The sequence below is a fragment of the Corapipo altera genome, unplaced genomic scaffold (assembly GCF_003945725.1).
Source record: "Corapipo altera isolate COAL_440 unplaced genomic scaffold, ASM394572v1 268, whole genome shotgun sequence".
Classification (NCBI taxonomy): Eukaryota; Metazoa; Chordata; class Aves; order Passeriformes; family Pipridae; genus Corapipo; species Corapipo altera.
This window is the reverse complement of record NW_020884901.1, coordinates 9,738,841-9,754,187: the sequence shown is the minus strand read 5'-3', so window position 1 is coordinate 9,754,187 and position 15,347 is coordinate 9,738,841.

Genomic DNA, 15,347 nt, shown 5'->3' with positions numbered 1-15,347 from the left:
AAAGTGTATTTCCTTTGTTTGACTGAAATGTGGTTTTCCTCTCAAATTTCTCTGGCACTGCCATGCCTGTGCTTCCTGGTGGCTTGGACTGGGAGCAAGAGCTACAGCTTTGCTGCAGGTTTTTTGCAGGCCACCTCAAGGTGCTCCTGGGGAGCCCAGTCCCAAACCCACACAGTGCAGCAGTGCTACAATCTGGGCACTGCACAGCTCCTCCATCTAAGCCACCTCCTAAATTCAAGTGTCCTCAAAAACCAATGTCTCTGAGTTGGTTTTCATAGCTTAGAGAGATTTTACTACCAGGACAGTTAAGATGTTTTTATCCTGGATAAGACACAACTCAGGAACCAGGATTCTCCTCCTCTTCCAGCTGGGAGAGGGACAGATGTTAGTTCTGGTTTTTCAGCCAAGGTCTCTTGTTTCTAAACACCCACCCATGGGGTGTTTAGTTGTGCCAGAAGTCCCTGGGTGCCTCTGCACCAACCATCATGCCCTGAGAAAGGGGAGGGTGACTTCAAGTGGAGCTGAGCATCTGCAGAGCTTGTTTCCAACCAAGACTCACCTAAACCAGGGAGCCCAGCCCTTCCCTGAGTGAGCTGCCTGAGTTTTGCTGAGGCACCACAGCCCATGGCTTTGTCCCACCAGGAGCTGCACACTGGGTCACCATGAGCAGCTCAGCACCCTTGGGTGCAGCAGCAAAAGGCCCCTCATGGCTCTGCTTGGGCAGATCAGGGACATACTGCACTCTCTTGCCTCCCCCTCTATCTCACCCCACTTCTGCACATCAAAACCCTCTCAAAGCAAAGCTGTCCTGACGACTTTGCACAAGGCTTTGGGTGCCCTGTGCACCTTGAAGACCTGCCAAGGTCTTTGCCTCCCACAAAGCTCCTCTCAGTGCTAAGAAGAAGGGCTCAGCTCCCTGTCAACCCTCCCCATGCCCCCAGTTCACACGGAATCACAGAATCTTAAAGGGTGAGAAGACTTCCAAGATCATCAAGTTCAACCTTCAGTGGCATTCCTGTACCTCTGGAGGCCTTCCTCAGCACAGGAACCTCCAGGGCACAGAGAGGACTTTCCCTGCCAGAAGACAAGGATGTCTGGCCAGGTTGTCCCAAGTCCCAGCATGTCCCATGACTCATCCCAGCTCAAATGACTCTTCATGTTGTCCCCAAGCCCAGTCTCCCCCAGGATCCCAGCTCTGTCCATACCATCCCTGGTCCCAAGCTTCCCTGAAATCCCCTGCAAAGCCACCAGCCCTGCCAAGGCTTTCCAGGCAGTGGAATTGGCACGTAGGTGATCCACAGAGCTGGGCACCAGGATGGCTTCTTCCTCAGTGCTGGGCAGAGGGAGCTGGTCTGAGGGAAGAGAGCACTGAGGAGAATGAAACCACCTCATCTCCCATACTGGCTGTGCCTGCTGAGGTTCTCCACCTTTGCTCATCACAGGAGCACTGTCCTGCTGTGTCAGCCACGAGAACCTCTGCAGGAGCTGACATCAACTCCCACACTTACACTTACCTACCTGCTCCAGATTACACCCTGGCACAGCCACTGAGGGCCCAGATGATGAGCCTGGGTTAGGAAGTAAACAGGTAATCCTTCAAATTCCAAGGCTGGAGTTTGGGACAAAGTGGCTTGTCCTTGGTTCCACCCCCCAGCCAGGCTCTCCCATCTTTTATTGGCAGAAGGATCCTTAGTGGTTCTTGAGAAAGGGCTGGAAGCCAGAGACCAGATGGCCCACAAATTGATTCTACATGAGGTTTCAAATATGCAAAGCACTGGCAGGAAGGAGACAGCAGTGCTTGGTTCTCCCAGCCTTTCTAGGGCAGGGTGTGGAGTTGGCTCCAGAGGTTGGGAGGTTTTTATTTTATGTTCAAGAAGCATTGGGATGATGCTCTCGGGCACATGGGACTGACTCTTGGAGAGCGTGATTCTTGGGGATGGGCCTGTGCAGGGCTAAGGGTTGAGCTCCATGCTCCTTGTGGGTCCCTTCCAACTCAGCATATCCTGGGATTCTGTGATATAGTGACAATGAACTGCTTTCACCAAACTTGGAGCCCTCCAGGCAGGGACGCTGTGGTCGGGGTTCCCAGGACACTCCTGTGGATCCTGCAGGGATAGGGCTGTGTCCTCTGTGTAGTGCAGGGCTGTGGGAGCAGGAATGGGATGTGCCCTGTGTTTCTCCATGGACATGGCCCAGCTCCAGCCAGAGGAAGGCAGGTGCATGAACACGTTCTGCACGAGGTCTGGATAACTTCAGCTGCCTCCAGGAGAAGAGGTTTGTATTTAAATATTCCTTAAAAGGACCTAATCCCAGCTGCCTCTGTTAATCAAAGCAGCCTGTCTAAAGCTGCCTCCAGAAGTGGGTGCTGGCTGGTGGGGCCAAGCCTGGCTGTGAGGCTGAGTGCTCCTGGGGTTTCCCTGCACCACGGGAAGGTGCTGCAGGGATGACACCGCACTGGCCCAGAGCTCTCTGTTACCCCACAGCATCACACCAGCCTCGCTGGGCCCCCTGAGCTTTCCAAGTGCTGCTTCCCTGGAGCTGCTCCTTCTGCACTGTGCCCACCCAGCAGGGCCTTGTCCTCACTGCTGGTGCCTCTCCCAGGGTGCCACAGAGGATCTGTGATGTTGGCCCAGCTCTGAGCAGCGTTTGCAGAGAGATGCAAAGGAAGGTGCCACTTGCAAGGGGTGCAGGGGGACGCTGAGCCCAGCTCTGTGTACACCAGTGACGTGCCCTTATGCACAGGGCAAGGAGAGCTGCTGCCAGTCTCTGGAAGGGTCTGTGCTTTGCTGCTTTCTTTCCTGTGGTCATCACTAAAAAGACAAGGTGACACCAGGAAAGCAGATTTTGACCCCAGTGACAGCAGGGGAAGATCAGGGGCTGCAGTAGGGGAGGAAAGAGCTGGGACAGCCCAGGTAACTCAGGGCTTTCCCAATAGCTGTGAATGGGGCAATTCCTCTGAGGGTGCAGAGGGAATGTCTGCAATGGCTTTTGAGACCACACAGTGATGGGGTGATCCTTTGAAAGGTGGAGAGAGGAAAAGCACCCCCTCTCCTTGGGAATGAGGAGGAGGCACAGGCAAATATGGGAGTGAATGCATTACCTGTGACCATCTGGGAGAGGGGGGAGAAATAACATCCAACATTTTTCAAGGTAAGTTGTGACCACAGAATCTAATTTCCTCCTCTGACAGGATATTCAAAGAATAGCTGTTAATAGTTTCTAGGATGAACTGGAAAGAGTTTTCCAGAGCTGGGGAAATGAAATATTCCATAAATAGTGGAGAGGACAAACACGGAGACAGACACAGAATTTGGAGGGGACGGGGAGATGAGAGGCACACAAGCATTGCAGGAGACAGGCTTGGGATGAAAAGCATAAACTGGAGGAAAGTTCTGAAGGAAGGTGCTGCAGAGGAGGGTGGGAGTGAGCAAATGCACGTTCCTGGATGGGGAGGGTGAAGGGATGAAAGGAAACCAAGCCTGGGGGGATCGAGGCACCTGAGCTCTACAGAATGGCAAACATCCATTAGAATGTATAAATAGGTGTGTTGCATATGCAAGGGATGAAGTAATGTGGGGCCACGCTGCTCCAGTGTGGCCATATTTGGGCACCTTGTGGGGTGGAGGGAGACCTCGGCACCAGCATCCTGCTGGGAAGAGGGAGCAGGAGGGGAGCGAGAGAGGGGGAGCGAGGAGCCCCGGGAAGCGTCTCAGGTGAACATGATAAGAGGTTTCAAATATGCAAAACACTGGCAGGAAGGAGACAGTGGTGCTTGGTTCTCCCAGCCCTCCTCGGGTAGGGTGTGGAGTTGGCTCCAGAGAAAGAGATTTATGTAAAACTTTTGGAAAACTGCTGTAGCTGCAGGAGTGAAGCACCAAAACGGATTGATTGGGGAGGCTGCAGAATTGCTGCCACTGAGGCCAGGGGTAGAGGAGGATGGTTTAGCCAAAGACTCAGGAATCTGCCTCAGTAGTCTCAGGACTTTGCCTGTCCCCTGTCACCCCTCATGCCTGTCAAGGGTTCAGCTGGAACTTTCTCCCACCCAGCACTCAGCTGCTCTCACTTGCAGTGCTTGGTCTTCAGAGGTTACACCAATTTAACATCACTCCTCTGTAAGGGATTTTCCTCAGTTCCTAAGATACCTGGATTTAGCTGCAAAGTTTCAGGCACCTGCATCTGAAAACTGTCAGCCTGGAAAAGTGTGGTGAGATCAGCAAGTCGCTGCCCAAGTGGATTGATTTCCCAGAGTGGGACGGGTTAGAAGGATAAGGGACTCAGTCATCCTTGAAACTAGAGGATGCAGAAGAGTTAATCAGATAATAAAGTAATCTGGAACCTCATTTACTTCCTCTTGACAATTTTCCCTCATCAATTCAGTTTATTAGTATATATTAGCTATTATTTTAGGGTCTATATTTAGAGCTACCTCAAAGGGCTTGTAACCACCTCCAAGGAGCACCTGCAAAAAGGGCAGCCCTTCCCAGTATGGGCCAGTATTCACCAGTTACAGATGTGGAGCTGGTCGGTGTCTCCCTGTGTCACTGGGCAGGAGCAGAGCTCTGCATTGTGGAACTTGGCATCAGCTCCTGCTGCTCCTCCAGCTGTGGAGATCACAGCACAGAGCCACTCACTGCTCCATGCAGGATACACACAGTGCAGGATCATCTGTGGATGCTAATTTGAATTTACTCACACTGTGCTTCCTGTGATGTCTTATCAACTGATCCCTCAGGCTGGGATTCAGCTGCCCTAATTTTGGTATCTTGAGGAACTCTTGAGTAATTCTGCTGGGGATTTCCCCAACCCTTCCTCCTGAAAAGAGCCTGCCCAGGAACCCAGGCCTGGGAAAACACTGCCTGGAAAACCTTCCCTGAGCCACAGCTCATGCTCTGGGCTCCCTGGGCAGGGTTGGACCCCTCGTGCCTGTGCAGCCCTCAGGTTGTCCCAGCCCCCTGCAGTTCTGTGCTCCTTGATGTGCCAGCACAGTGCTGAGGGGATCCACCCCTGCTGCATCCCACCCCAACTGCCCTGCAGTGACACCCAGCCATCCTCACCCAACACCTTCCATCCAGGACAGAGGGATTCCTCAGGAATTCCTGCAGGACACACTCATGCTGGGCAGCAGCTGTGGGACAGTCCAGCTTAGTTTGGGGTGGCAGTATGGAAGCCATTGCTATGCTGACTGTGGGGCACCTTTGTGGGTGCCTTTTGCCCTGCACTTGGCTTTTATTGGTGATACTGCATCTCCCTGCTGGGCCTTTTCCCTGGGGATGAGCCTGGAGGGAGCACCATGTTCTCCCCAGCTCCCAGCCTCTCTGCTCCAGCCTGGGACACCTCACCAGATCCCCACAGCTCCTGTTAACTTTTGGTCCAGCTACAGCTTCCCAGAGGGGCACAAAGGATCCATCCTCCACCAGATTTTGGCACCTGACCCGCCTGAGGTGACTGCACATTTTTTGTGGCCAGCAAGTGACACATGAAAGAAAGCAGAGCATTAATTGCAGCCAAACCCTCTGTTTTCACCTGTACCTTTGCCCCCTCTTGCTCCTACAACGTGCTGCACTATCCAAATGCTCTCAACTCACACCAGACCTGTGTGGTATCTTGCCTGTTCTTCTGAGCTGAGATAAAATAAATTCAAAATCTTGGAGAAAGGTATTCTCAGTATTTATGGTTTCCTTTTTAACCTTCCAAGCCAACCAATACAAGATGTGTACCGCAGGAGCTGCAGGTATAACTGTCTGAAATCAGCAAATAGGATGTCACATTCCCACCCAGCCCTCTCCAGCTTCCACATTTCCCAAGCCCGTGACCGAAGGGGGATGTAACAACTCTTAGCTGGCTCAACCTGGCATTTCTATCATGTGCCTTTTCAGACCTATCACAGCAAACTGCCCAGTTCTTCCTGAGATGACTTCACTCATTCTCCCTGTGGGATCAAGGTTTCTGAGTCCCGGGCTTGCTTTGCCTTTGACGAGGTCCTGCCATCCCTCTGGGTGCCGTGGGGGCCTTGGAAAGTCACTTCTGAGCTTTTTCTTTGAGGATAAGCTGGTCCTTGGCTTCAAGGTTGTTGCTTCTCCCTCCGAGGTGAAGAAGGGCTCGTGTGCCTTGGGTTTGCTCCAGCCATTCCGGGTGATGTAATGAGGCTCCTGCCCCTCCCTGCAGATCTCTTCAGCACAAACAGCACAAACAGCCCTGGATTCCTGGGTGGCTCGAGGTCAGAACACAATGCTCAGTGTTGCAGAGCACCTTTGCCTGACATGACCTGGTGTCCTCAGCTCCATCAGTGCTGTGCCCTCTGTCATCTTCAGCTGCAAAAGCCACTCCGTGCTGCTCCTTTTGTTCCCATGACCCATGCAACCTCCCTTTATGCCAAACATGCAGCACCTCCACCTCTGAATGCTGCTCCTGATGCACCCACAGCTCGGTTTCTGCCTTTGGTGATCATTGAAGCCTCTGGGTTAGAGGGGGTGGATGAAAATCAATTCCTTGGATCCAGCTTAACGGACATTTTTTCTTCTCCTTGCACCTGGTGGGCAGAAGGTCTGCTTCTTGCAGTGCTGATTCATCTCAGTTCTTCTCACTTGAGGAGGATCCAGTGACCTGCTTGGACAAGCTCACCTGGGAGTTATAAATACATCCTTGTGTAATCCTGACATGACAATAAACTAATGGGGATTGGAAATGAGAACAGGATTTGTCCCTACAGGTAGAGCCCCCTCTTCTTGGGGCTCCTTCTGAGGCTGGGTTATTACTCTCCTCCCTACACCTGGGTGTTGGGCAATGCTGGTGAGAGGGATTAGGGGTGTGAGATGTGGAACTTCACTGAGAAGCCTTTCCATGATTAACAGCAGGTGATGCCATGGGTGCCAGGGCTGGAGTCACCTCCTGGACAGGCTGTGTGCCTGTTACCTGCACCAAGGTGGCACAGTTCATACGATGGGACAGCTCGAAAAAATTGATCTGTCTTTCTCCTTGGATATCATCCTGATTGAAAGAAAGGGTGTCTGGTTGGGGCAGCTGCCTGTGGCACTTTCTTCTCTGAACTGAGCTGAGAAGGGCTGAAATCCCTGGCCTGAGAGTGGGAGGATGTCACAAATCCCCAGCCCGACTCACTCAGGTGTTGGCAGCAGGGTGGGTCCGGGGGCTCAGACACCACAGGGCAAGGCAGCAGCAATCCACATGAATTATTGCCCTACTGAAGGCTTCTTTTAACCCACCTGTGTGATCCAGGTGCTGCCTGACAGCATTGCACCAGTCCAGGCAGTGGTGGGCAGTGAGTGCCCAGCACTGACACGGGCACTGGGCACATCAGAGTTACAGAATGAGCCATCTCACCCCACTCCAAGCAGCTTCCCCGGGAGATGGTGACTCAGGAGGCTGCTTGGGCCAATTCTTTACATCTTAGGAGCTGCCTTGCCATGAGCTGCCAATGAGTGGGTGATTTTGGAAGCAGCAATTTGTCTCCCAGCCCTCTGGACTTGCAGCAGTGGAAAAAGGTTGCTGAAGACCACTGAAGTTCTGCCTTTAAGCCCTGGCCGTGTCTCAGGTTTAAGCACAAGACAGTGCCCTGATGAAGGGGTTTTTCAACAGCAGGTGTCCTGAGGTGATCCATGGGCTCCAGCACTCAGAATGGGGATTAGGGATGGTTGCAGAAGCCACCACCAGTGTTGCCATGTGAAATTAGTGACCAGTCACCTTGGGTGGTACATACCTAGAAGTGGGACTTCATGTGCTGTAGTCACTGTGTTTGTGGCTGTGTTTTATTCTTGCCTGAGACTTGGTTTCCAGTGGAATAAGCCCAACTGAGAGTTTCCCCATCGTGACAGCAGGTGACACAGTGGTGATTTACTGGAAGCACAGAGGTTTGATGCCTTGTGACATAAAGCCAACATCACTTTGTTCTTCCAGAAACAGAAAGCAAGCAATGTTAGGGGGTCCAAAGGGCAAGAGGAGATGTCAAAGAATAGTTTTAAAATTTGAACATTTGCCCTTTGCTGCTTTGTGATGGTTAAAGACTACCTGAGAAGACTTAAGTTATAATCAGTTATATTTACCTGATTGGGTGGAAGATGTCCCTACCCATGGCAGTAGGGTTGGAATCAGATGATTTTAAGGTCCCTTCCAACCCAAACCAGTCTATGATTCTATTATTGTATTTTTTTTGATTTTACATTGGGCATCCATAGCTGGCTGCCCAAGGCCTTTTTACAGAAAACCATCTTTCATTCCCACCTCCTGGGGCAGGTGTGAGGTGGCCCACAATGGCCAAGATACGTGAAGTTTGCAGCTAAATCATTGAAGTTCATGACAAAGATCCCACAGATCCTCTCCAGCAGGTTTGTGGGCACTCAGCCCTTTCAGGCTCTGTTTAGTCATCATAAGGCATAAAGAATTCGAACACGAGTGTTGTTTTTTTCCTTTTCTGGGCATATCTGAGAGGGAGCTTGCCAGAGCAAGTGCTGAGCCTGCTCATTTTTCTGGGGCAAAGTGCTGAGATTGCACAGGGTCATTACAGAAACTGGGGTCTTCCACCTCCATCCCTCCAGCTCAAGGCCAGAGATGCTGGGATGGGATGGGAAGGTGGGGGAGGGCATATCCATCCTCAGATTCTGTTCTGTTCTTTACAGCAAATAGGTGAATTTTAACAAGGGATACATTCTCAAAAGCACTGGAATGTCTTGAGGCAAAGTCTTGTGGTAGACAGTGGTAATAAAGGAGAACAGAACTGGGGGGGGGAGAAAACTTGGAGCATGATCTTACACTCCTGTTAGCAGCCAGTGCCCGTGGGCAGATACTGGGCAGATATGTGGTGCTGGGGTAGAGACATTCCAGAGCGATTTCTGAGTCAGCTGAGCTCCTCCCATCATCACTTCACTCATCAAAATAAGTATTTATAGCACAGGTAGGAGCAGGGAGAGAAATCAAAGAAGAGCTTCCCAGAAAGACGCATAAATCACTCCAAGAGTTCAGCTCTGGGGCTCTGCATTTTTTGCTTTAATGAGAATGAATAAAAGCTCTGGTGTTATTACTAATATTTCTTAATATTATTTCACCGGTCTGCTTTTTGAATTACAATCATCTTTGAGCAAAGAGGTATTTCCACAGAGTTCTCCCAGCTTTCAGAGCTGCAGACTGCTGAGGACATGCTGTCTTACACCAGAGAAAACATTTTCTCCAGCACAGATCTGCTGAAAACCAGTTCAGAAGGTCTGCCCAGGCCGGTGTTTGCTGCCCGAACTGTCGGGAGACCTCCAGGCCTTCCAACCAAGCGAAGCAGGAGAGCCAGGAAGGTGCTGTACCCAGCCCACGTGAGAAAATATTTGCCACGCCAAGAGAAAGACCCAGTCAAGCGGTGGCTGCTCCTCTGTGCTGGCATCATCCTCTTGCAGGTCTTGACTGAGGATCCTGAGCAAGAGGGACTGGCTGGGGGGAAGAGCCTTGGGGAGCAGCCACTCTGTGCTCCAGCATCCCCAGTGTCTGCAGGGCTAGGGGCTGCAGGGAACTGCTCCAGAGAACACAGAGCTAATTCTGCAACCGTGTTCTCATCAGCCTATGGGCACCAGCCTCTCAGGCACAGCACAGCTGATGTGCCACAACAAGCCCAGAGCCATCCACACACCTTCTGCAGGCAGTGCTGGAGCAGGTTCTCCCGTGCAGAGCACTGAACTGGGGTGAGAATCTGTCCTGCTCTGCGCTTGGATGTCAGCTGCAGGAGCACCACTGGCAGCAGGGGTGGCCTGTGAACTCCTGCACCCCTCCAAGGGGACACCAGAACTCTGGATGGTGACACGAGGCCAGCAGAGGCCAGAAGAGGCACTGATGAAAGCCCAGGGCTGCAGCAAGAGCTGGGCAGTTTTTACCGTTGATTCATTTGTGACTGATGAGAGACTGCGGTTTCCAAGAGCTGTAACAAAAGGCTGCAGGAATTAGAATCACCCTCCTTGTGCTGTGCTAACATATCCATCACTGTTACAGGACTGTTTTCATTGCCTACATCTGCATGTTGTAATTTAGTGTCAGTTCTCAGAAATTAGAGGAAAGTGGCTCAGCTCTCGAAGCGCTGAGAGCGCAGAGCTCCTGTGTGCTGTTCTCCCTCAGTAACCCTGTAACAATAAACTGCTGACATCAGACTTTCACAGCGTGTTGTCAAACTTAGATTGTAAAATTAAGGTTTGCTGACCATCCTGGGGAAATAAAACTGTCCAACGAGCATGGATAGTGGGGTGAGAGACACGGCATGACCTGAACACGCTGGTGCTGAGCACTGGGAGAGGGTTCATGGCCCTGGGACAGATGCCATGGCTCTGGCTGGGGACATGGCACAATATGAACCCAGCACTGGGATAAGACACTGGGAAAATGCTGGGAGACCCCTACAAGAAACCATAGGATATGCTGGGAAAGAGGGTTGAACAAGGGGTGGCTGAGCTAGAGATGATCAGTGGTCCCTTCTCACCAACACTGGCACCATTTCTGTGTTGATCGGGGGGTTACTGGGAGTCCAGCAGTGCTTTGTGGTTCTGGGCACGAAACATGGGATTGGCCCCGGCTCCAGGGCAGTTTGGGTGTAGGTTCTTTGCTGTCTTGGGGCTGCACAGCAAGGGGCAGCTGCCTCCCAGACATGAGCTGCATGAGTCAGGAATAAAGAAATCTGGCTCAGGACCTGCTTCTGCTCCTTGGGGCTTATTGCAAAGAGCCAGTCATGGCTCCTTGCAGGAAATGCAGAGTCCAGGATTTTCAGTGGATGACATTTTGAGCTTATTGAATTTCCTGGGCTGTTTTATCAGCCAGCCCCTGAGGCTGGGATTCAGCTGCCCTAATTTAGGCATCCTGAGGAAAGTCTGAGTAGGTCTTCCTGGGATTTTCCCAGCCCAGTCCCCTGGGAGCCTGCTTGATGAAAGGCACCTGAAAACCCTTCTCCAAGTCATGCCCATGCTCTGGACTCACTCATCTCCTGTGTCAGGGCTCCTCCTCACGAAAGTCAGTCCCAAAAAGCCACAGTATGCCTGTGCAGCCCCAGCTTTGCCCTCCAGGTCTGCAGTCCAACCATCCATTCTGCAGAACTACTTCAAACTTGTGCTGGGTTGCTCGAGGCTTTGTTCAGCCCAACCTTCAAAATCTCCAAGCACGAAGATTTCCCCACCTCCTTGGCCAACCTCTGGCACCTACCTGGGATTTAATTCTGATCTTTTCCATGCCACATGAGGCCAGACAGCTGGGGAGCCTCACATAGCTGTTCACTGAGTGTCCCAGAAAGCAGGTCTTTTCATGGGAACAGCAGTTGTTTCCTCAGGCCCTGACAAGAGCAGAATTCAGATGTTTCGTAATGACCCCAAACAGCCTCGTGTGACCCAGGGGATGGAAGGAAGCTGGATGGCACATGCAGTGATTGCAGAAGAGGTGTGGAAAAACAAGTGCAGCACTGTAAGCCAAGGCAGAGAAGAACAGGGAGCTGCTGCAGCCCACAATGAATACAGAGACCTGTTTACATCAAAAAAAAGAGCTGAATCACTAACAGAATTTAGCTACTTAATTTCTACTGAGAAAAAAAAAAAAAAAGAGCAATCTGTTCATGTGCAGCCAAGGAACTGTTTGGAGTAAGGAGCAGCTGGGACACCACTTTGAGTGGTGATGCAGGATGAGCCCTTCAGAGGGGCTCCCTTGTGTAAGTGGGGGAGGACACACAAAACCAAGGAATAACTCAATGTGGAGTTTTGTAAAATTCAGGAATTATCAGTATTATTGAAAATAAATAGATCTTTTAACGATGGTGCTGGCTTGACATCTTTCAGAGTTGATGGGGGAAGCAAGGTCTTCCCCCAAGCCCGGCACACCCAAAGGCATCACGAGAGGGCAGCAGAGACAGGAGCTGAGCAGGACACACAGGCAGGGGCCTGCAGTGTTCCAGACACCCAAATAGGAAACCGCCATGGCACAGGTACAAGAAACTGCTGAGGATGCTGTCGGTGCCTTGCAGGAGCTGACAGGGTGGGAAAACAGGCTCTGTCAAAATAAACGGGCACGCTGGGGCATAACCCAGCAAAATAGATACAGAGCCCTTAAATATAACCTCCCATCACTGAGGTTTATAGGAGAGAGGTTTTATTGAGCTGAGGGAATGCAGAGGCTGCCACCACCAACTGACAGCTGAATGCAACCTCCGAAAATCCATTTCAGACCTTGTACTTTGGATGAGCTTGATAAAAAATGGACCTTTACAGTCAGTTTGTGGCATGAAGTCTGGTGGTTCCCATCATGTTCACCCCCCCCATTCCTCTCTGATGTCCCTGTTCGCTGCAACTCTTGCTTTTGGCACAATGCAGCGTGGGCAGGACAGCTCAGGTGAGGGCAGGGGTGAAGGACACTGCTGGTGTGAGCCCGCCCTGGCCCAGCCCTGTTGTAGCTACTCCCAGGCCTGTGCATTGCCAAGGCCATTCAGAGATTTGTGTACCAGCTCCAGCTGGGCTCACAGAGGCCAAGGAGGGCTTTGGGAGCCCTGGAATGCCCTGGAAGGACAATGCTACACCTCAAAGTCGGCAGAGCAGCGTATCCAAACAGGCTCTGCAGTGGGGACATGCCAGGACCCAGCCCTGGGCTTGTACTTCCAGCCCAGTGCAGAGTTTGTGGCTCCTCCTGGTAGGTGCCTTCTCTGTGGGGGGGAGCCCTTTGCACCCCAGCTCTACTGCCCCAGAGACCTTCACTCCCACCTGCAGTCCTTGGACCAGAGCCTGTCTCACTCCTTCCTCTCCCAGAGCTCCCACTTCCCTGTTCTGCATTCCAGAGTCTTCCTGATCCATGCTACAGCCCCAGTCCCTTCTCTCCTCTTACCACCCCTCCCTCCAACCTCTTTCCTTACCCAAGTCTCCTCAGGCCATCTCAGCCCCCCCATCCTGCTGCCCCAGAGTCCCCCAGTCCTGTCACTTGGGCACAGAGACCTTTGCTCCAGCTCCCATCCCTGCTGGTAAAATCTCTTGGCCTCTAAGCAAACAGCATCCAGTTGTGTACTGGGAGCAGGCCCTGGGACATTCCCACCATGTTCCCTGCCTGGAACTGTCCCTGGGGAGCGTGAGGGATGCAATACCCCGAACCCTGGCCAGGGACCATTCTGGCAGTTTGTCATTACACATGATCACATTCCTGTACCCAGCAGTGTCCCCAGGAGTGGCTGAATTTAATACTATAGATGTGTCCTGCGGCACAGTGGGAGATCCCAATATCCACTTAGATTGGATATTAGGAAAAGTTTCTTCTCTGAAAGGGTGGTCAGGCACAGGCTGCCCAAGGCAGTGGTGGAATCACCATCCCTGGAGGGACTTAAATTTGTCTTTTGTAAGGGTGGCACCTGGGGACACGGTTTAGTGGTAGCCATGGTGGTGCTGAGTTAACAGTTGGACTCGATGGTCTTAGAGGACTTTTCCAACCTTACTGATTCTGCGATTCAACGCAGCACTCCAAAGATGCTCCTAAAGGGGTACCTCTCACCATATGTCCCTGATCCTACAACATGAACATTTGGCTGTCCCCATGCCCATCCAGAACACATATGGAGCCGCTCTGTACTTTTTCCCTGGGAGCTGTAAGAAGACTGTTCATACCCTCACTAGCAGAGAAAGCTCTGTGGCAGAGTTTTGACTCTCCACCAAACGTAGGAGCCAGCACTGCTTCCCCTCGCTGCGACACAAGGGCACCAGAGCTGCACCCTGCGGAGGCGTGCCATGGGAATTATAAACACAGCTGCTTCCACGAGGCGTGTTATTCACCCTCTGGCTCGCTCTCAGTTGGACTGATGATGTCTTGGGAGCATAATGGAGAACATATTAAAATGTTTTCTCGTTTCGTTGCCTCACCTACGTGCTGCACTACTCCATTGCACAACTGGTTGTCTGAAAAAGGGGAGCTTGAAAAGACTGCTGTAAATAAGACTTAGAAAGAAGACAAAAGACAAGGAAATGGTAAGAAGTCAATAAATCAGTGAGCAATCTAGTGAAGACATAGCAGGGTCTGCACCTCTCCTTGCCTCGCAGCAACAGGGAGCCACTCGACAGAACTAAAAGCCATGATATTGAAAACTGGTTTGTGTTCACTTACACAGCAAAAAAGGAGTTAAAATTCTTTATGGAAGACAGAAAGTTTGATTATAAGGACCACGAGATTACCTGAACACCCAGCGTTTCTGCTTCCTGGAGCAAAGCAATGTCCTTCAGTGTTATTTGCTCTTAAACAGTATCTTCAAAAAGTCTATTTTACAACCTGAGTTTCTGCTTCCTGGAGCAAAGCAATGCCCTTCAGTGTTATTTGCTCTTAAACAGTAACTACAAAGAGTCTGTCTACTTTACACCCAGAGGGTGTGTAGCTCCATTTTCACCTGGTGTATTGAATACCTCCCCTGAGCCACCCTTTCCCGGTAACTGGTGTTTTCCTCCCTTTCCTTTGTCCTGCTTGGAAGAGTCTCCTGCTTGCCTTCACTCTCTTTGGCTTGTTTGTGGCCACATGTCTGGACAGATCCAGGGAAGGGCCCAACTTTGTTGACACTGCCATAAAAAGTACCTGAAACGATGTCGTTTGTTAAGAAGAAGCATGTGTGGGAGAGGCTGTTTTAACAGAGCCTCTGTACGTCCTTGGAGGCCACCACTGGCACGTACCAGATGGTGGCCAACAATGCCAAGTGCCATCGTGGCTTTGGGAAGGTACAGGGGTGGTGGAAGGCAGTGGTGGGACCCTCAGGGGAATGCTGTGTCCTGAGGTGGGTGGCAGTGACTGGGCACCAAGGGGGACATCATGGTGGCCCAGGAACATGGTGGTGACCTGAGGTACATGGGGGAACAGAGAGACATGGCAGGGCCGTAAAGTGCAGGAGATAACTCGGGAGTGGGGCAGGGCCATGGAGGGGACATGGGGGCCACAGCATGGCCCTGAGGCAGGTGGGATCATTGGGAACGTGGAGGGGCTGTGAGGCACATGGGGGACACAGCTCCTTAAGCAGCTCTGAGGCACACTGGGACATAAAATCATCAAGGCTGGAAGAGACCTTAAAGATCATCCAGTCCAACCGTCCACCCAGCACTACCACCGTGACCCCTAGAGCACTAAACCACATCACCCAGCTCACATGGAGGAGCCGTGGGGCACACGGGGGACGTGGCTCAGCCCTGGGACACACGGGGACATGGAGGGACCCTGAGACACATGGGGACACAGCAGGGCCCTGAGGCACATGGGGGGCATGGAGGGACCATGAAGCACATGGGGCACATGGGTACACAGCCCTGATGCACATGGGGGACACGTTTCAGCCCTGGGGCACGTGGGGACATGGAGAGGTCGTGATGCACAGAGGGGACAAG